This window comes from Lissotriton helveticus, chromosome 12 (assembly GCF_964261635.1).
Source record: "Lissotriton helveticus chromosome 12, aLisHel1.1, whole genome shotgun sequence".
NCBI classification, from domain to species: Eukaryota; Metazoa; Chordata; class Amphibia; order Caudata; family Salamandridae; genus Lissotriton; species Lissotriton helveticus.
In genome coordinates this window covers 362,004,061-362,025,207 of record NC_136073.1, presented here as the reverse complement: position 1 = coordinate 362,025,207, position 21,147 = coordinate 362,004,061, and the positions used below count along the sequence as shown (strand labels likewise).

The 21,147-nt window shown below is 44.2% G+C and overlaps 1 long non-coding RNA gene across 2 annotated transcripts in view; it reads left to right on the top strand.

Moving 5' to 3' along the window:
- Positions 1-234: 234 nt before the first annotated feature.
- The window catches only part of LOC144799399 (uncharacterized), a 117,495-nt gene continuing 96,582 nt past the window's right edge, over positions 235-21,147 (top strand). For both annotated transcript variants that reach the window (XR_013603804.1, XR_013603805.1), the window contains exon 1: positions 235-280. This is a non-coding gene — a long non-coding RNA (uncharacterized LOC144799399). The remainder of the gene's footprint in view (positions 281-21,147) is intronic.

The following is a 21,147-nucleotide window of genomic DNA, read 5'->3' as shown; positions in this document are numbered from 1 at the left end:
ACTCCTCGTTTTTTGATAGTATAATCTGGGCTTACACTTGTACAGGTGGTGTACATATGAGTTTGAAGAAGCCTGACTAGTGAGATTGTAAGAACCAGCATGATTAAATACGATACTAAGTGGCCTATGGCATTACATGTTCGGGCACCACTCTAAGATGGCTGCGATATTACAGCGCGCTTGACGTCATCACGCCTAGCTTTTAATTTATGGCGTTTTCTGATCCTATCCAGACTAAGAATATCGCTCGGTCTTTGAGGTCAGCTGTTACCTTTTTCAAGTAAGTCCATGCATTGGAACACTCTGATATATAACCTGGGAGTACAATCCTTTAATTCTATGAAGCTAATGCTGTTCCACTATCCGTAGGTGTACAACATGCTATACACAGACTTGGACAGTAAGTAGTTTTCATTGCACGATCACGTTGTTGGGTGCGGCTATAGATAATGATAACGGGTGTAGCGCACGGCATGTTAATTCCGTGTCATTTTATATTCGCAGATTGAAAGATCCAAATTGAGCTTGTAAGTGCTTTTTTCTCTGGGTTTCTATGACGGATATTTATAGTAGCATCGTGCGAATGTTTATTGTTTGTTTCATTACATAGGGACGACTATTGAGAACACAAGCTGTACATTAGAGTGAGTATGGTACAGATGTTCTTGAGTTAGAACATTTTTAAAAATTTTGGTAAAGAGTCTTTGTAAATATTAGGTGGCATTTTCAATATTTTCTAGATTTTGGGACATTGTGGTCCTCGGCTAATATAAACTTCCGGCTGGAAGTATTGGGTAAGATTTTTAAACCTTGAGTTTTTGTTTCTGTACCTGTTTTGGGTTGTAGTCTGGGGAGCACCCTTTAAACATTCGGCCAAATAGGTGTACACTTGGTGTCGCAAGATTCAGACCATGTACTCTCACTTTTTGGTCTCTTTTGTGGTGAGTAGACGATACTTTTGTCGCAGGGATATTAAGAGGTTTGCTGCAGACTTCACTGAGGGCTTTGAAGAGGGTGAGGCTGGGGGCACTACCATAGTGAGGAGTGCCATGGCAGCAGCTAACAACAACAAAAGGATGGAGCTGATAGTGTGATAAGTGTGTAAACGGGTGCTCCTTGGGTGTGAGAGGGAAGCCGGGCAACGCACGACTGGTTGAAGGTGTAACTTGGGGAGTGATCAGAGGTGCACGTCTGGTAGTTAGCTGTCGGTGAGATTTGAAAGGAGTGAGTTTATACCGGGACTGTGTGTCCATGTGTGTGGCTGAGGTGTGAATAGGGCGCACACCCCAAGAAGTCACCGTGGGGAGAGTGGATGTGTGCACGGGTGATAGTGAGTGTATGGAATCACCGTGTGAATGTTGCATCCGTGCAGGTGGTGAGGAAGCTAGGAGAGGGTGAACCAGTGTGTGTAATGACTGTCTGCTGGTGGGCAGTGTGCAGCGATGGGGGGCTGCTCAGTGAAGGCGTGTGCAGGAAATTTGAAAAAAGCACGCCACATGCTGGGAAAATGCACATGACCCTAGAACTGCATGCACCGCAGACAAGACCAGCCTAGTTACATAAATAGCAAAACACACAAGATGATGGACGGAATGTTGCACAATGGCAAAACATTCACCCCAGTCACAGATCTGGGTTTAATCCATCGTTATTTTGCTCACCAAGCCACCCCAGTTCAGACATGGCCATATGCAAATCAGTCTTGACCCTGTGCCTCATGGGAACAGTCCAGCCCGAACTGCCAAGCCATGTCTTTCCTGGACATAAATAGCCTCCACCACCCGCAAAAGAATCCCCGAGAGCCCCAAACGTCCTACCCCATGAAAGAATATTACTGCCGCTCGTAATTTGTCTGAAATTTCATGCTCGGGCACCATGAATTCAAGCTGCATGCTTCTCCGTGAATATTCCCATTTGTTTTCTGCAGCCTGAAGCAACTTTAGGAAATACCACGAACCCCCCTCAGAAAATGGAGACAGACGAGTAACCGGAACAAGCCCGGGAGTTGTGTACGGGCGCGCTCTAAAAGGAAATAAAAACAAGACTGCAAGCGAGAAAAAAACAAGCTGTAGCCAAAGTATTTAAAAATATACTGTAATGCATTAAGAAACATCGGACGCACAAATTCAGACCGGTGAATGACGAGGAGGGAGGGGGAGAAGGGAGGGGGTAGTGAGAGCAGAGAGCGAGGGGGTGGAGGAGCATGGAAATAAGTGATTTGCGCTCTGTAAGGCTTAATGAGCCATAACAGAAACCAAGATGGTGGCTGTGCGCGTGTATGCGCAAGCTTGAGGCCAGCAAAAGCGTGTGGTCGGACTATTAAAAGCCCACTTACTAAATGTCTCTCCAGAGCAACGCATGTACTGGCTCAGGCGAGATCTAAAAAACAAAAGCAGGAGTACACAAATGTAACAAATTAACCATTTTTAATGTGTGATCTTATGAAAATAAAACAGCAGTTTATTCTGAGCACCCTCCTCTCTAGGGAAGATCATAAATTCTTGAATCCCCACCCTCTACTGTTACGTTTGAGTCTCTGAGCAGTCATTAGTGGTCTATCATGCCGTAAGGAAGTAATAGCGACTACAAAAGCCACTTTCCAAGAACGGAACTGGAATGGACGACTGGAGAGGCTCAAAAGCGGGGCCCATAAGCCTAGGGAGAACGATATTGAGTTTTCATGCTGGTGCCACAGCAGCAAGGTGGAGCCTGATATAAGTAAATGCCAGTCCACAATTCTGCACATGCAGCAGGCAATGTCATGTACAGCTGGTGTGAGTGGGTCAATTTGTTTTGGGTGGCAATAGTGGACACAACATTTCAATTCGACCACATTGCTTGTGCATGTAGTGGGCCTATGTGTTTTTTTGAGACTGGCCTTATATTTGGTGTTAGTTTAAGATATCTGAATTCTAGGACTTCAGGAACCAGATGGCAAGGTTGAGTGACTTGGGGCCTGGGAGTATTATTATTACTCCATGGTTCTGCATGAGAAGGTCTGGCCTGATTGGGAGTTTCTCGTGAGGAACTACCAAAGTTCCAGAAATGTTGTGAACCAAGGTTGGTGAGCCCAAGTGGGTGCTACCAGAATGAGGAATGTTTGCCTTAACCTCCAAACCAGAAATGGAAGCAGGGGGAGAGGAGGAAAATCATAGGCAAATATCCCTGACCATTTAATCCATAGTGCACTGCCTTTGGACTGTGGGTATCTGAATGCGTAGTTTGGGCAGTTTGCAATTTCAGTGGTTGCGAATAGGTCTATTTGGGGGAAGCCCAACTGGTGGAAATGTTGGTGGAGGACATGCGGTTGGAGTTCCCACACGTGGACTTATTAACATGTCCTCCTAAGGAGGTCGGTAAAGTGGTTGTCCATTCCTGGGAGGTGCTCTTCTAGTAGGTGTATTTTGTGATGGAGAGCCCACCTCCAAATTTGTTTGGCAAGCCAAGAGAGCTGAAGAAACTGAGTACCCCCATTTTCATAGATAAAACATGGATGTGGTGGTATCTGTGCAAACAAGGACAACTTTTCCCACTAGGTGGGGAAGAAATGCTTTTAACTGCTAAGAGCTCTAAGTAATTGATGTGAAAGCCCTGGTTAGCTTCCCAGTGGCCTTGGATAGTCAAAGTTTGCAAATGGGCCCCCCTTATAAGTTTTTGGTGTTTTTTTTTTCGCAGGCCAGAGTGACCAGTTTGGCGGATGACAAAAACTAGATCTGTTCTGTCTGTAACCTGGCCGTCTGGCTGAAATCGCAAAATGAGAGCCTGAAAAGACTTGCTACATTGGGATAGGCCAACCCTTTTTGTGATTTGAGAATTCCTCCTAAGTATGATTGAGTCTGATACGGTTGGAGGTGTGTTTTTGTGCTATTGAATCCCAGTCATTGTAGAAGATGTTAAGTGACCCGAGTGTGTTTGCATAACTGGTGGGTGGCACTCTTGATGAGCCAGTCATCTAGATAAGGGAAGACTCTACTGTCCTGCCTTTTTAGGTGTGCGGCTACTACTGCAAAGCACTTAGTGAACACTCGGGGAGCTGTGATGACTCAAAAGATGAGTACTTTTGAACTGAGTGTTTGCCATTAACCACAAACATAACGTTACGCAGATGCGCTGGGTGTATAGATGAGAAAGTACATGTCTTTTAGGTCGAGTACGGTCACAAAGTCTCCCTGCTGTAGAGGAGGTATGACATCTTGGAGGATGACTATATGGAAATGTTGTGAGCAAATGTATTTGTTTATAGGCCTTAGTTCGAGAATGGGCCTGAGATGGCCATTACTTTTGGGCATTAGAAAATAGAGGGAGTACACTCCAAACCCCTGTTGTTGAGGTGGTACTATTTTGATGGCGTTGTTCAGAAGGAGAGATTGTACCTCCTCCGTAAGGAGTTTTCTGTGCTTTTGTGAGAGTCTGTGTTTGCAGGGTGGTATTGTGGGAGGTGTGATAGTTAGCTTCTGGGAATACACTTGCTGTATAATGTCCAGCACCAACTGGTCGGAAGTGATGTTCCACTAAATGGGTAGGAACTGTTGAGGCTTGAGTGGTAAGTCTGTTGGGGAGGGACTTTTACCTCTAACTCTTGAATTATGTCCCCTATTGGAGACTCTGGAATAACCTCTACCTTAGATTGCGTGAGTATGCGGGCTATTTTTTGCTGTGGAGGTGTCAGGTAAACCTGTTTGGAGCATCCACGGAAGGGGGTGCGGCTAAAGTAACGTGAAATATGGGTGCTTGAAGAGGTCTGTGTCTTTTTTTATTTTTTTCAATATTTGATATACCGGATGCCCAAAATAGGTTGCTCATTTAATGGGATAGCTAACAAGTTCTGCTGAACCTCTGGTTTAAGACCTGATATGCGCAGCCATGCGTGGCGTCTGAGAAGGAAGCTTGAGTTGATGACCTGAGCCGCTGTGTTGGTCTGCAGAACCTCTGGTTTAAAACCTGATATGCGCAGCCATGCGTGGCGTCTGAGAAGGAAGCTTGAGTTGATGACCCGAGCTTCTGGGTTGGTGGCGTCAAGGGCACACCTTATAGTAGTGTTAGAAATTTACTTCACCCCAGATACACTAATTCATGCCCTCTCTTTGGGTGATCTTCAGGGAGGTACTGACTATCTGTCATATCTACTTAAGAGACGTACAGAATTAGAAATTCGGCAGTGGTTAGCAGACTGCACCATTACTCTCTTGCCCATATCGTCTAATGTCTTATGTGCTCTCTCGGAGGGGGGGGGGGGTGCTTGGGGCTTCTCCAGTTGTTTGAGAGTTAGCCCTCTTCCTAGATGTATGGACAAGAGAGTCTGATGGAAGCTGACTTCAAATGTAAGGGGTGGGGTCAGAAGGGGAAGCATTATATTTGTTGTCTTCACAAGGAGTTATCACCCTTGCACAAACTTCCTGGAAAATATCCACTGTGTGTTGCTACATATTTTTTAACATAGAGAGGTAGTGCGTTGTGTGGAGGGGAGGGTCTCATAAATAAATCCTCCTCTGCTCTGGCATGTAGCTCTTGATAAGTTGAGGAATCTTCGGGGGGTGGGGGACACAAGCTGGGTACTCACAAACTTCCTGAGCCCAGTCCGAACCGTAACAAATCTCAGAATGCCAGCTTCTTCTTGCTGCCTGATCTAGCAAGATCGAGCTTAGAGACCGCTAAGGCTGATGACAACCAGTCTGAGAAAATAGGAGGGGAAGGATCTGTCCACCTTTTGCAAATTTCTCTCCTGGCTAACAAGATTAGATAAAATAAAAAAAAGCAATGATCTAGAAGGGCCCGTTATTACTTCTGAAAGTCCGGAAATAACCAGGGACAAATCAATAGGGATTGAACAACTCAAGACCCTTGTCAAAAAACAGCCAACTTCGTCCCAAAAAGTCTCCGGAGTGGGGCATTCTTTAAACATGTGGATGTCCGAAGCAGAGGTCAACCTGCATTTCTTGCAACAGGCCGGGACACCGGGAGAAATTTTGGAAAGCTTGAGTGAAGAGAAGTAGGCCCGATGGATGGTATACAGATGGTTTCTCTTCAGCCATGCAGGGGTTACCGGTGCATATGAAAGCTTACAAGAACACTGCCAAAGATGATCCCAATTTTGTGCAGGTAAGGAACCGATCCCCCCCCTCCCCCCTTCCTCTGCAAGCCTAAATTCACCGTCTATGGTGTAAGTAATAGCTTGATACCAAAATGAAATCTCCCTTTTCCCACACGGCTTAGATACCAACTGATGTTCTAAAAAAGTGCTGTCCCCCACAAAATTCCTATGATCTAACTTAGAATGGACCCAGCTTTCCAACTGGAGATATTTGAACCTGGAGAGACCCTCACCAACTTTATCTTTAAGTTGATCCCATGAAATGAGGATACCGTCGGGGGCCAAACCACTAAACCAGCATCTCTCAAAGGTAACGCCAGCCTGACTCTCAAACAATCTGGAGTACCAGGAGAGTCCCATAATGGAGCCAGGCTGGAAAAGTAGCTGAGTTTAGTGGCTCCCCTACGTTTTGCCCAGGTTTTAGCGAATCCTTGTAGAACCTTCAGCTTGATCTTTTAAAAAAATTTCGGGTCCCCAAATTTAAACAAGAAACCTTCCTCGGCTAAACTGGCACCTCTAAGCATAGCAAGAAACATGACCCCTGCCCCTGTGTTAACTGGCATTTTCAACAGCATATGCGCATGGGTAAGTTGGAAAGCCCAGGCGTATAACTGAAAATCAGGCAAGGCAAGGCCACCCTTATCTCTCCTCCGCTTCAACTTTTTCCAGGCTATTCTTGGTGATTTGTAAGCCCAGACAAATGAGTTTATGTCTCGCTGGAGCTTGTCAATCGCAGATTTTTCAAAATGTAAAGGGATACAATTAAAAAGAAAGGTGACCTTGGGGAGTATTGACATCTTAACAATGTTTACCCTGCCTAAGATGGATAATGGAAGCAGGGACCAAGATTTCAGCAACCTCCGACACTCCTTAGCCCCCCCAGCTAAATTGGTCTCGGCTATCTTGGTGATGTCCTGAACTATACTGATCCTTAAGTATCTCATTTTATGGCTGATCGGATACTGGTGCTGTGTCCCCTCAAGATTTCATGCCATAATTTCAGTTTTAACAGCATTAATCTCATAACCTGAAACCCGACCAGACTCCTGTGCCTGACTTATCACTGCATGGAGGGCTGTTAACAAATTGGCTGCCATAATTAAGATATCATCTGCGTACAGGGCGACCTTCCTCTCCCACTCTCCAAATTTGAATGGCCGAATATTAGGGTCATCCCTCAGCCGTTGGGCGAAAGGTTTGATGTATAAATCAATAAGGAGAGGGGAGAGTGGGCAACCTTGTCTTGTCCCCCTTGAGATTTTAAAGGGCTCTGTTGGGTTCTGATGAATCAGCTGGACCGGTCAAATAAATCTTGGCCCTAAATTACATTTCCCCAGGACTTCGGTCAAATATATCCAGTTCACCCTGTCAAACGCTTTAGTAGCATCTAAGGTCATTGCTGTTAAAGGAAGGGAATACGCAGATGCCACATCAATACCCCCAATGAGATCATAGGTGGGAACTGACAACTGTCGTCCCCTGACAAAGCCCTTCTGATCAAGATGGAGAATATCGCCTGCCATACTTCCCAGCCTAGCTGCCAAGATTGAAGCAAAGATCTTATAATCCGTTTTCAAAAGCGAAATTGGCCTATATGACCCACAGCAGGAAGGGACTTTCCCTGGTTTCAAAATCAAGATAATTGTGGCATCATTCCACGAAGCAGGAAGCGCTAGCCCTACTTGTAGGATCTGATTAAAGAGCTGTGTCAGGGTCGGGACAATCGTATCACTCACTGCTCGATAGATTTCCGCTGGGAGCCCGTCGGGGCCTGCGGCTTTCCCTCTCTTACAGGATGATATGGCTTCCTTGACCTCCGCCTGGGTGATTTCCTGGTCTAGCTGTTGCTGCTGTTCAAGTTTAAGAGGGGGGAGGGGGATACCCTTGTGCCAATTCTGGAAACTATAGTTCACCACCCTTCTGTCCTCGCAATAGATATTTTGGAAAAAAATCTGAAAGGCATCACATATATCCTCATCTGTGGAAAAGGTAGTGTCTCCCCTAACGATTTCTTTAATGTGATTCCTTACCTGATCAGATTTCACCTTCCATGCGAGGAGTTTCCCTGCCCCTTCACCATACTCGAAGTGGGCGATCTTACTAGCTTCCCATCTTCGAGTAAACCTGGTGTGTAGGACCCTCTCCAGCTGGCCCTTTAGATTATCATACTTGGCCTGACGCTCTTGATGGATAAAGGACGAGACTTGGCCGATTAGATCGACCTCCGCTGCCTTGAGCTTGGGTTCTAACGATGAGACCTCGTCTTTGTATTTTGTATTCCTGAAGCTTAACCTACTAGTGATTTGACCCCGCAGGTAGGCTTTTAAGGAGTCCCAAACTACAGCAATAGGAGCCGAATCCACATTAATCCCCCAAAAGAAAGCTATTTCCAGAGATATAAAGGAAATCTCCTTTTCCTCCAGTAAAAGGGTACAGTCAAAAGACCTTGACCTAGTGAGACTAAGTTTTAGAGGCTCTAACCCCAACAAGATACCGGAGTGGTCAGGCATATGGGAAAGCCATGTAAGAAATCTTTGTCACTCTTAGTGTCTGACTAATCAATATGTAGTCTATTCTAGAAGTATGCCGATACTTAAAGTTTCTAAACGAGGCTCCTATCTGCTGACCAGATTTTTCTCTCCAAATATCTGAAAGAGCGTATTGCTTCATGGCTCCCAATAAAAATTCCAGTGATGTAGATGGGGCCCCAGCTCTGTTATTTGGTGTCTTTTCAAGTAGGGGATTCAACACAATATTAAAATCGCCGGCTAGTACTACTGGATCAGGTATGTCGATCAAGTGAAAAAAAATTGTCTTCAAAAAAGAGGGGTCATCCTGGTTTGGCCCGTAATAGTCAACCTGGGTGAGCTGGAACCCTAGAACAACAGCTTTCACAATAACCCACAACCACCTGGGTCAGATAACTGGAACAAGATACATGCCCTAGCCGATTTCTTAAAAAGAATTAGGACCCCTCTAATATTAGCTGTCTGGTTAGTACAGGCATATGGTCCTACACAGTTTTTTTTTTTTTTTAAAGGGCGGTAACCTCCACGTTATGAAGATGAGTTTCCTGGAGGACAATGACCTGCGAGGGGGAGTCCCCAAGATATTGCAAGATCTTATCCCTCCTTGGTCTTGTACGCAGACCATTGACATTCCAGGACAAGATCTGAAAATCACTCATGGTGGATCCAACCAGTTCGACCACAGAGACCAGCACCAAAGACCAACCCTAAAACCAGCAAAGTTCCCTAAAAATTCCATGATTGCTCTGAATAATGAGATTGGTACTGTTAAAAAAAAGGACATTTTTATTAGATTTTTAACTTTAGAACACTTCCCGCCCATGCCCCCCCACCCCCGTGGAGAACCCCTACGCTGGAAATCTGGACAAAGTCCAGAAGCTGCTCTCGGAGGCCCCCACCCCACCACCTAGTGTACAAACGAACAAAAAGAGAAAAAAAAAAGAAAGAAAAAACCTTCAGGCCTGGAAATATGTAGGTTCTATACAGGCTATTTTACCCCTTTTTTTATATCCTCCGATAATTTAGCAAAAGCTGGAGGTGAAGAGACATCCCCGGACCCAGAAACGAGACTAGCTGGGAGTGACATCTGGGGCAGCGATGAAGAGCTGCCAGGTGGGGTAGAAGAAATTAGGGGGCTAGATAAACTTATGATTGCCATAGGGTCAGAGGCCCCACTAGTATTCACCTGCGAGCCTGCATTTACCTCTATATCTTTTTCAGGCTCCATATCTTTCTCTGAAGGAGGCAAGATTGATTTAGTACTTGATACGTCGGAACTCTCCCTGCGACCCCCCCCTGTGCAGTAATACGCAAAACCTCAGGTAGCACTCTAAAATATGAGCGCAATGAAGGGGTATTCTTGCCACTGGTGCAAACAGGGGTAAGCTTCGCCCTCCTGAGTTTAACAGATCTGGCCTTGACTTGGTGGGTCTGAAAAGCAGAAGTGCAGGTTGAAGTTTGCGTTGAGCGAGAGATGACGGAGACAAGGCCTGATGAGGGTTTGGTTTCATCCAAAATCAAGACAGAGTCTTGACGAGGCTCAAGGGGATTTTAGTTGCTCCCAGTGCTTGTTTTGGAACAACTTTTGTGTTGTGTTTGCCGGGTCTTAACGGCAGTTAAGGGGCAAGGAATATTGTGGTATATGCCTATTCAGGCTATGATCGATTTCTGGGATGGTTTCTTAACAACCATTAACGCTAGATACGTCACCACCTATAACGCGCTTCATTTCATAACGCGGGCTGGGAGCAACCAATCATTATAATGCTCTCTTCAATGGAAACGAACTTTATTATTGAGAACGTTTGTTTCATTTTTGTGACAGGCTGAAGAACTATGGACACGGAACAATCAGTCTTGATCCCGCAATAATTATGTATTTCTTCAGACATTTATATGGCAACATATATGAAATTCTATGTTACATTAATTGTGAGTGGTATTTAGCCACGATAAATATTAGCGCCTTTGACACATATATGATTGCGGGATATTTGCGAGTATGTAAAGAAGCATGCACAGTACTGAATTTGTTGTCATGTAAAAATGCCTATTACAAGATGTCCGCCACCATACCAAGCTTATACACGTGCACTAATAGTATTGAGGGTGTTGGGTTTTAAAAATCGCCGCACACACTGTACGATGAGCGTGACCAAGCCGTAATGGCGGAACGCGTTGTGGAGATTCTTTCACCTGCTGAATAAATTCTTCAACTTGAGCTTATGGGCGTCCTGTTTTCTTCAGTAAATTGAAGTTTTCGTGGAGTGAATTTGTAAGCCTACCGGTGGCTGCAACAGGACCGCCCGTGACAGCCGAACTCCTGTACCGGTACTGGTGGAGTATTATATATATATATATATATATATATATATATATATATATATATATATATATATATATATATATATATATATATTGCAGCTCCCCTGACAAAGTCAGAAAATCCAGCACTCCCAGTGAGTTTAAACCTGTAGGTTTATTTGCACGATAAAGAAAAACGCGTGTCGGCTTGTGCCTTCGTCAGTTTCACACTGGCGTCCGTGAGGTGAACATAAATAATGGCGAAAATAAGAAAACATAAAAATAGGACTACACGTCCAAAATCATGAGCGCCATCTTAAAGCAGTGAAATACAAGACAAATCGTACTGTGGAACGATATTTGTGTGATGAAATTGTTATCTCAATTAAATCATTGGTTAGTTCATTTCGCCCTGTATGGGCATTCATGATAGTTCAAATAATGAATTCATTGAACAGTGATCATAACATTTACGTCCACACTAAATAATTTCATCGGTTGGTGGAAGAACTGAATGTCTCTTGTCCTCATGTTGCGAACTTATGAACACCTCCGATAGGTAATTCTTGTAGAATTGAACAGTTAAACAATGATTGTAAATTAAATTCATTTCCGTTCGTCTATTTACAGATTCTAGGACAACACTCTTCCAACCTCGACCCTATATACATATATACATTAACATACAGACTTGATGAACACAGGTTTGCACACAGCTAAATAGTTCAGTCAGTTAGGGCCATTGCCCTCAGGTTCTACAGATGTGACAGCAATTCCTCACCTGAATTCATACCTCCTGGGGACTTCGTTTGGAGCTCTATGATGTATCTAGACTCCAAACGTCTCAACTGACATTTGTAGTTCCCTCCTCTCAGATCTTGTGTGATGCAGTCTAAACTGAAAAAATTCAAAAGGTTTCTGTCACTCCCATGATGTATTGCGAAGTGACGTGCCATCGGATAACTGTCATCTTTATTCACGATGGCACGTTGATGTTCTAGTATCCTCAGCTTGACTGCCTTGGTAGTACTCCCTACATAGCGATGTCCGCAGGGACATTGCAAGCAATAGACAACAAAAGGTGTTGAACATGTGATAAATTTGGGGATTCTGATTTTCTCTGTTTTGTGGGGAACGCTGTATGACAACACTCTCTTGCTTGAGCTGCAGGCTTTGCATTTCCCACACGGGAATGATCCATGCATAGACTGCAGAGCTTTCTTGGATTTTATACTGGGCAAGTGACTTCGTACTAACCTGTCCTTTAAGGACTTGGTTTTCCTAAAGGTTATCATCGGATGGTCTGACAATTCCCTGCCAATAACTGTGTCTGATTTGAGGATGTTCCAGTTCCTAAGCATAATGGCTCTAATCTTATTCGCTGCCACCGAATAGTTGGTAATTAAACGAATTATGCCCTTTCCACTTTTGACGTTCTTACTCAGTTTATTCTTCAGAAGAGAATCCCTTTCAATTTGTGCTACTCTCCCCTTTGCTTTTGCAAGGGTCTTCTTCGAGTAGCCACGTGATTCGAAACGTTTGATGCTGCCCTCAGCTGCAGTTGTATAATCTCTCTCAAGGGAGCTGTTACGCTTAATCCTTAACAGCTCACCATAGGGAATACTATTGATGAGGGGTCTGGGATGGTTACTACGTCCATGGAGGACAGAGTTCCCTGCTGTCTCTTTTCTGTAGAGAGCTGTTTGAATCATGCCTGACTCTACGAAGACTTTCAGATCTAGAAAGGTGACCTCTTCTTTCCTCATTTCATAAGTAAATCTAAGATTTAAGTCATTTGTATTGAGGGACTTGATATATTCCTCGGCCGAGGATTTCGGTCCCTTCCAAATGAGGAAGAGGTCATCTATATACCTCCTCCAGCAAATCAGATGATCCACCCACACTGCCTTCTCATCGGCCCAGGCTACCTGCTTCTCCCACCAGCCCACGAATAAATTCGCGTAGCTGGGGGCAAAGCAGGTACCCATCGCCGTCCCCCTTATCTGTCTGTACCTCTGTTCCTGAAAAACAAAGATGTTGTTATTTAAACAAAATGATATGAATTCTAATATCATCTTGCTATGTTCCAAATATCTCGCCGAGCGTAAGTTCAAAAATGTTTTTACTGCTCTTATTCCATCCACGTGTCCAATGCTGGTGTACAAGCTGGAGATGTCCATGGTTATCATGATCATGTCATCTTCCCATTCAATGTCTTGTATCTGCCGTAAAAAATCTTTAGTGTCCCTAGTATAGGAACTTAGTTGCATGACCCATGGTGCTAGGAAAAGGTCGATGAATTTGGACATCTTCTCAGTTAGACCTCCAATGGATGAGACAATGGGTCTCCCCGGTGGTCTAGTGGGATCTTTGTGTATTTTAGGCAGGTGATAGAAACAGGGGAGTCTGGGTTGTTGATTTTGCAGATAGAGATGTTCTTGCTTTGCTAGAATCCCCCTGTTGTGCCAATAATCGATCAATAGGTGATATTCATGAATGCTGGTGAGGTACTCTTTCTCTGTAGTCAACGAATAATTGGTACGATCTTGGAGCTGGGTGAGAGCTTCTTTGCAGTAATTTACACGGTCCTGAATAACGATATTGCCGCCCTTATCCGAGGGTTTAATGACAATAGAATCGTCCTTTTCTAAACTGGAAATTGCTGCCCTCTCTTCAGATGTCAAATTCCATCTTATATGGTTCTTGTTTACAGACTCCTCTTTAGACAGTTTCTGCAATTCTCTGTTCACTGTCTCTGAGAAGACGTCTATGGCATCCACTGGTGTCTGTGGTAGAAAGCGTGATCGTGGCTTCAAGTTGCTGTTTTCTCCCATCTGAACAATGCCAATATTGGTGCCTCTCTCGGTTATTGTCGTTCGGGGTACTGGTAGGGGATCGTTTTCCTCCAATAATTCCTCCAGAACTGCCATATTCTCTAAATCCCCGATGTTGATATCAAAAGGATTATCGGGATCAGTTTGTCCCTCCAAATTTGTATTTTGCTCGCCTTCTCTGAGGGCCTTTTGTTTGAAAAACTTCCACAGTTTTATCTTGCGGATGAAGAGAAATAAATCAATACGCGTCTGCGTATATTCATAACAATTAGTAGGACAAAAAGTTAATCCTAACTTTAATAGTCTTTCTTCATTTCGCGTGAGGATTCTTTGTGACAGATTAATGATATTTAAATTCTCTGTTACTTCTTTTTGGTCCTGGGTTGCCGATTCCTCAGCTGTCGAGTCGTGTTTTCTGTGTTTACTCTGAGGTTCCGTAAAAATTATTACGATGTTCTGGGCATTGCCGAATATAGACGAGTTTGGTATCTACAAACCGCAAATGATGAGTTCAGCAAGTGTGCGAATTTTCGCTACACTACCTGCCAGGGTTCGTCTAATATTACATGTTCTTCGTCTGAACCCTTAGGTTCCATTTTAGATACGGCATCCATTTTGTTTCTTGCCCTCACGTAGTCAGCGAGCAGGTAACTGTTCGCCCCTTGACCCTCTAGTTCCCAAGCCTTGCGGAAGACGCATATTCCTTTCATGCGTCTTTATGGCCGGAGGAATGACACAGCAAAGGCAGATGGCACAGCTTGAGGGTAATCTGGTTGTACCGGTCTATTGTGACAGCCTTGCAGGCGATGGATCCAATTCTTTGATCCTACGATCATGCTTTCCGATATTACCCCCACACTCTTTTCTCTACACGTGTCTGACTTCCTTGCAGCTGCTCTTGTCTCTTCTTCTTTGTCATTTACAACTCTAATGGGTGTGCTTAATGGTGGGAAGATGTACTTTTACAGTTGGGAACCGGCATGGCTATTGTAATTATGTTCCGGGATTCTGAACACATGAAAGCGACCCTTTTGAAGTTTACTGTGGGAACCGGATTGTAATCTCTTGTCCACATGTTATGCAATGGCAACATTCTGTATAAAAGAGAGCGACCAACGTATACAATTTGAAGCAGACTCTCAGAACCTACACACTGTTGTACTTCTTGTGACTTTTGCCTCCCTGCAGTAATAAACGCTGATCTTTGACGCCGAAGGAAGTGTCCCGTGTCTCTGTAGTTTGTGCGCCGAAACAGGTATCCCATGAAGGTTATAGGTGTTGTTCCCTGGCACCGCTGGTACTGTTAAAAGTCCAGTCCTTCAACTCCCTCCTCTCCGCGTGATGCGCCTCTGTTTGTATTTTGCTGTTTGTCTGGGGGACGCTTCTTTCCATCCCTCAGCCAGTTCTGGCGGATGAGGTCGAACTCCTCGTGAAAAGAAGGCTGGCATCTTGCCTTCTCCTTTGGTCGTGTATCCGTCAAGTTCTCCTCTTCCGAATGCTCTGCGCTAGTTGCTTCTGATTCGGAGGTTTCTATTACTGCGGATTGTTTTTCTTGCTGCTTGAGATTCTTTGCCCTCAGATCCCTACGTGGGGCGTCATACTTTCGAGCGAAAGTTAATATTCTTCCAAGCTCGTAGTCACGAGCGTCCCGCTCAAACTTCTGTTGTTTCCTTTGATTTATTATTTTCTCATATTTCGCTAGACGCACTTTCATGGATTCCTTTTCTTTATCAAGCTCTTCAGGTTTCACCAGCTCCAAAATATTCGCCTCCAGATTCTCAATGTCTTTAAGAGCCTTTTCGCGGTCTCTCCAGGCAAATTTGATTAGCAGTCGTAGCATTCCTTCACATGAATGCGCTATATATTCTGCCCATTCAGTTAATAGGTCCGGATCCGGATTTTCGTACGCGGGAACCGTGTATATTCGGAGACTGCGAGGAACGCGGTTCACATCCACGTAGTGTTGCAAGGAAGTGGCTTCCCACCACTTCCTAGTTTCACGTTCATACAGTCTCTCAAGTTGCTGATATTTATTCCTCAAATCACTCTGTGCTGTGTCAGGTGCCTGTGTTCCACTCTGTGCTGGGGTGCTAGGGCGCCCCTTAAAAATGCCAATTGCCACCTCTCGGCGCGCTGAGTCGCTAAACATTTGGCAAATGAAGTAATATTTGCTGTCAATCAAACGTGCCTCTCACTTCGCTCGTGCCGTTTATTTTAAAGATGTCGGGTGTCTCCTACCTTATACTGCCCTTCACCGTCTTCCGAGCTCCTCCTCTGGAGCACGTACTCCTCGGGGCAGATAAGGCTTAGCCGGCTCTTTGTGGCGGTGCGGTTTCTTTTTTTCAAACTTTTCCGTAGCTCCAGGTCGCCAGATAAGAACCCGAACTCAATCCGAGCGGGTGCCGGATACAAACAGCGGCGTGCCGTTTCTGTATTGCAGCTCCCCTGACAAAGTCAGAAAATCCAGCACTCCCAGTGAGTTTAAACCTGTAGGTTTATTTGCACGATAAAGAAAAACGCGTGTCGGCTTGTGCCTTCGTCAGTTTCACACTGGCGTCCGTGAGGTGAACATAAATAATGGCGAAAATAAGAAAACATATAAATAGGACTACACGTCCAAAATCATGAGCGCCATCTTAAAGCAGTGAAATACAAGACAAATCGTACTGTGGAACGTTATTTGTGTGATGAAATTGTTATCTCAATTAAATCATTGGTTAGTTCTGGAGTATTATATATATATATATATATATATCTCAATGCTCCGCTGCCAGTCCCACCAAGTGAGCAGCACTCTAACACGCACTAAGGTGGCAAGACTTTAATTCAGGGTACAAGCAGGTTCAGTTTGTAGTTTCAATCAAACAGCCAGAACGCGATCCGCCTGACGCGTTTCGAAAGTCTATCTTTCTTCTTCAGAGGCAATCGCTGTAATGAATGCGTGCTCCGGTCTCCATTCTTAAATGCCAAAATCACGCCCCCAGATGGGCCGGTCCAATGACCCTCGGCATTATGGATGATGAAGTCCCGGTAATTACAACTTGGATGGAGACCGGAGCACGCATTCATTACAGCGATTGCCTCTGAAGAAGAAAGATAGACTTTCGAAACGCGTCAGGCGGATCGCGTTCTGGCTGTTTGATTGAAACTACAAACTGAACCTGCTTGTACCCTGAATGTGATCAAGGTACTACGGTACCGAAATGCGTTATGGCCGACTGGTGAACAGCTGAATAAAGAAGATTTGTTTGCACTGAATTGGGTCTGTGCTCCAGGTTCTTTGTGTACGAGGACCGCTAGCAGTCTGCTCGTGGTAGTGGAGTTGCCTGGATATATATATATATATATATATATATATATATATATATATATATATATCTCTGTCTCCAATAATATAGCTGGCCAAGTGGTGACCCCTGATATTGTATGTGTTAATCGGTTTGAGCCCGTCTCCAATAATATAGCTGGCCAAGTGGTGACCCCTGATATTGTATGTGTTAATCGGTTTGAGCCCCTCGCACACCTGAACACTGCACTTGAGATCGCTTACAATGTTATTAACGTTGATACATGTGCTTCTGTCAAAGGGGATGATAAGAAGGGGTACGAGGGCTGAATATCAAACACTGATAATTTTTTAAGTGAATTAGGCAAGCTCAAATTATTTGTCATATGCAAAAGAAACAATTGATGGATGGAATGCTGGACAATGCAAGCATTCACCCCTAGTCACAGTGATCTGGGTTAAATCCATCATTCTTTTGCTCACCACACCACCCCAGTTTGGACCCAGCCATATGCAAATCAGTCTTGACTATGCTCCTTGTGGGAACAGTCCAGCCCGGACTGCCAAGCCAGGTCCTACCTGGACCGGAAACAAACATCCTGGGACCGGTTTCAGGGTATCACCCTTCATCAGCCAGGCTAGCTTGAATCCAGTGGTGTAGTGAGCACAGGACCCTCGTCTGGGCATACCCTTCCCACTTAGGGCGACATATGCAAAAGATATAATTGATGGACGAAATGCTGGACAATGCAAACATTCAGCCCCGTTACAAGGATCTGGGTTAAATCCATCATTCTTTTGCTCACCACCCCACCCCATAAACTGGGTGCAAACTGGAATGGTATGCTGAACAAGAAAAACTATGGATTTAGGCCCAGATCTCTGTACTAGGTGTGAATGTATGACATAATTCTGCATTCTGTCCATCAATTGTTCTTTTTGCATTTGTCACCCTGAGCGGGAAGGGTATGCCCAGACGTGGGTCCCGTGCTCTCCATGCCACTGGAGTCAAGCTATCCTGGCTTATATGGGGTGAAACCCGGAAACCGGTCTTAGGATGCTTATTTCCAGTCCAGGGAGGACATGGCCTGGTAGTTCGGGCTGGACTGTTCCCATTGGCCGCAGGGTCAAGACTGATTTGCATATGGCTGGGTCCAAACAGGAATGGCATGACGATGGATTTAGGTCCAGATCTCTGTACTGGGGTGAATGTAAGACATTGTTCTGCATTCTGTACATCAATTGTTCTTTTTGCAAATTATTTGTCAAGCAGCTAGTTAATGAGGTGTCCTATTCGAGAGCTACTGTGGGAACACTTACTGAACAACTTAACAGAAGATATCTACTTGGAAAGAGCAGTGATACTGTAGAAAATACCAACCCTCAGATAGGTTGCTATTGGGCTTGCAAACTCTAGGTCATATGTCGATTAGCAATCTAGGTATATGGCAGCTCCCAAGGCCTCAAAAGCTTGTTATGACCCTATGCGACATTTAAAAAATGAGTCGTCGTTATGGTCTAAATCCTGTGGGGCAGCGCCAAGGGCTATACCACATGCTACTTTACGTGTTGACCCCTGGGATCATGTTAAAATCGCTGAGAGGGTCCCGATGTTGGGAAGAGCTGGGGTGGCTTTACCATTACCATCACCTATACAGATAGATCCTAATGAGAGGTACACACACACAGAGCAAATGGATGAGATCATTAGATGTAAACATGGGAATCAATGCAAAGGTTCTATGATCCCACGGAGTGAGTGTAGACATCGAATGTTTATGATAAACGTACCCAAACTGACAGCTGTCCTAGGAGGAACTAGTGAAACTTTGATTAATAAATTAATTCACTGGATAAGACGGGTTAGACAATGCCACTCAATAATAAGATCTGATATAGTAGCTGCAAAACGTTGTCCCTTAACAATCGAACAAGATTATATAATCTTGGAATTGGTTAGTAGGACCTTAGGGGACGGACTTGTCAATTTGGACCTGCGTACCCTACCTCCTAATGGATCTATGATCCAGTTTAAATATACTCCATCTAACAAGGCACTTGTGCCTGAAACCGAATGTGAGGCTTAAGGCCTGTCAACCGGATAACAGCAACAATGTATTCAAGGAGGGTCAGTCAGTAAAGGAGACTGTGGATGGCAACATATGACAGGAAGAGGGAGTGCCATCCGAATGTGTCCAGAGCGCCTTGATGGAGGAAGGTCCCTACCTTTGTGTACCCATAGATCTAGTGCAACCCACTGTGATCAATGTGGCCAGTGATGCGGGAAGGCAATCCCTTGCTAATCCGAAGCGCATTAAGAATTTAAGGTTATTATCTTGGAATTTAGCAGGCATTAAGTCCAAAATTATTTGTGAGGAGTGGGGGAAGTTTGTCAATAGTTACGACATATGCCTTTTGCAGACGATATGGGCCACAGATAAAATGTATAGAGTGGGCTCTACCAATTCAGCATAGAAGCTGTGCCATCATCTAAGGGCCGTCCTGCTGGGGGCCTTATCATCTGGATTAAGACTCATCTAAAAAGCACCATTAAAAAGCTTGACACAAATTCTACTAATCTCCTAGCCTTGAACCTTAAAAGCACCACTAGTAAGAACACGGTGCTTTTGGTCAATTTCTATAACAGATTTCTTTCTCCGCATGAGGACTCGATGAGTTCCTGGAAAGGGAAGGGGCCTCCCAACAACTTAGTGCTTTCTGGGGATATGAATATTGCTTTAGAACCCTTAGAAAGAACTTTGAATGTTACAGAAGAAGAGGATGCTGAATGGGGTAGTCCGAGCTTGAGACAAGATAGACCTGTCAAGAATGTGAGGGTAGCATTTCAAGTTGCATCTCTCACTATTCAGTATGCTCTCCAGGCTTGTAATGGTCACTCAACCTCTGGCAAGGAAATAAGATATACAGTTAAAAATTCTAACTGCAAAACAAGAATAGACTATATTCTAGTGGATGTACTTTTGTGGTGCAAATTATCAGATATGTGGGTTATTGAGAGACCAGATAGTGACCATAATGCCCTATCATTAGAATTGTTGGACATGTTTATTACCACTCGAGCCCCTCCCAGAAGTAAGTTTCTTAAATCCAATTGTTGTTAGAACCAATAGGATGGCCAAGTGGCTCATGACTGAAAGGAGAGATTATACCCTCGCACAAATGTATAACATTGTAGCTCATTCATTCGTGGACCTAAGTACCTGGTGCATGGAAGTGTAACCGTCATTGGACATAATTAGCAGACTAGTAGGACAGATTAAAACGTCTTTTTATAAGAAGGGAAAAAGTAAGGTAATTAATAATAACAAAAACGTGTGGTATGATGAGCTTTGCAAGGTAGCACGGTCAGAACTAATGGGAGCCGTTAAAATTGGCCCCGGGAACATGGTGGCCGTAAAAAGAAAATAAACAAGTTGGTCCAAAGTGAGGCAAAAAGAAAGTGTCAAGAGGGATTTTGGAGAGATCTGTATACTGTAGCACAAGCTAAGGGCAGTAAGCAGTTTTGGCATATATTAGCCAATGGATAAAAACATCAAATTGTAGAGGAAGATTACCATATACAACCACAGACCAGGGTAGATCATTTTAGCTATCCCCAGTGGTCATTCCTGGCATATTATTGGATGCAGACTTGATTATTCTTACTCTAGAAGGAACACAGATGGCACTCGTCATGCTTCAAAATTGGAAAGCTGCTGGTTTAGATAAAATTCCAGGTGATTTATATCTTTCCGAACCTGAAATCTGGTGGGTGGTTCTCAATCATCGCTTTAATGCGATTTTAAAGGGGGCAGAATTTCCAGATTCCTGGTTGGGTGCAGAGGTAGTACCCATACTTAAAAGGGGGGACAAAAATGATCCAGCACTATTAGCCTGATTGATACAGCACAGAAAATATTTTGCGGGCACTTGCTGGAGAGGCTTCAAGATTGGATAAGAGAAGGGGAGATATTGTCTCCCCTACAGGCAGGTTTTGGAGAAAGCACTAGCACTGTTAACCAAATGTTCAGTTTTTTAACAATACTATGAAAATATCTGGTCATTAAAAAGGAACATGTATATGTTGTGTCTGCGGACTTACGT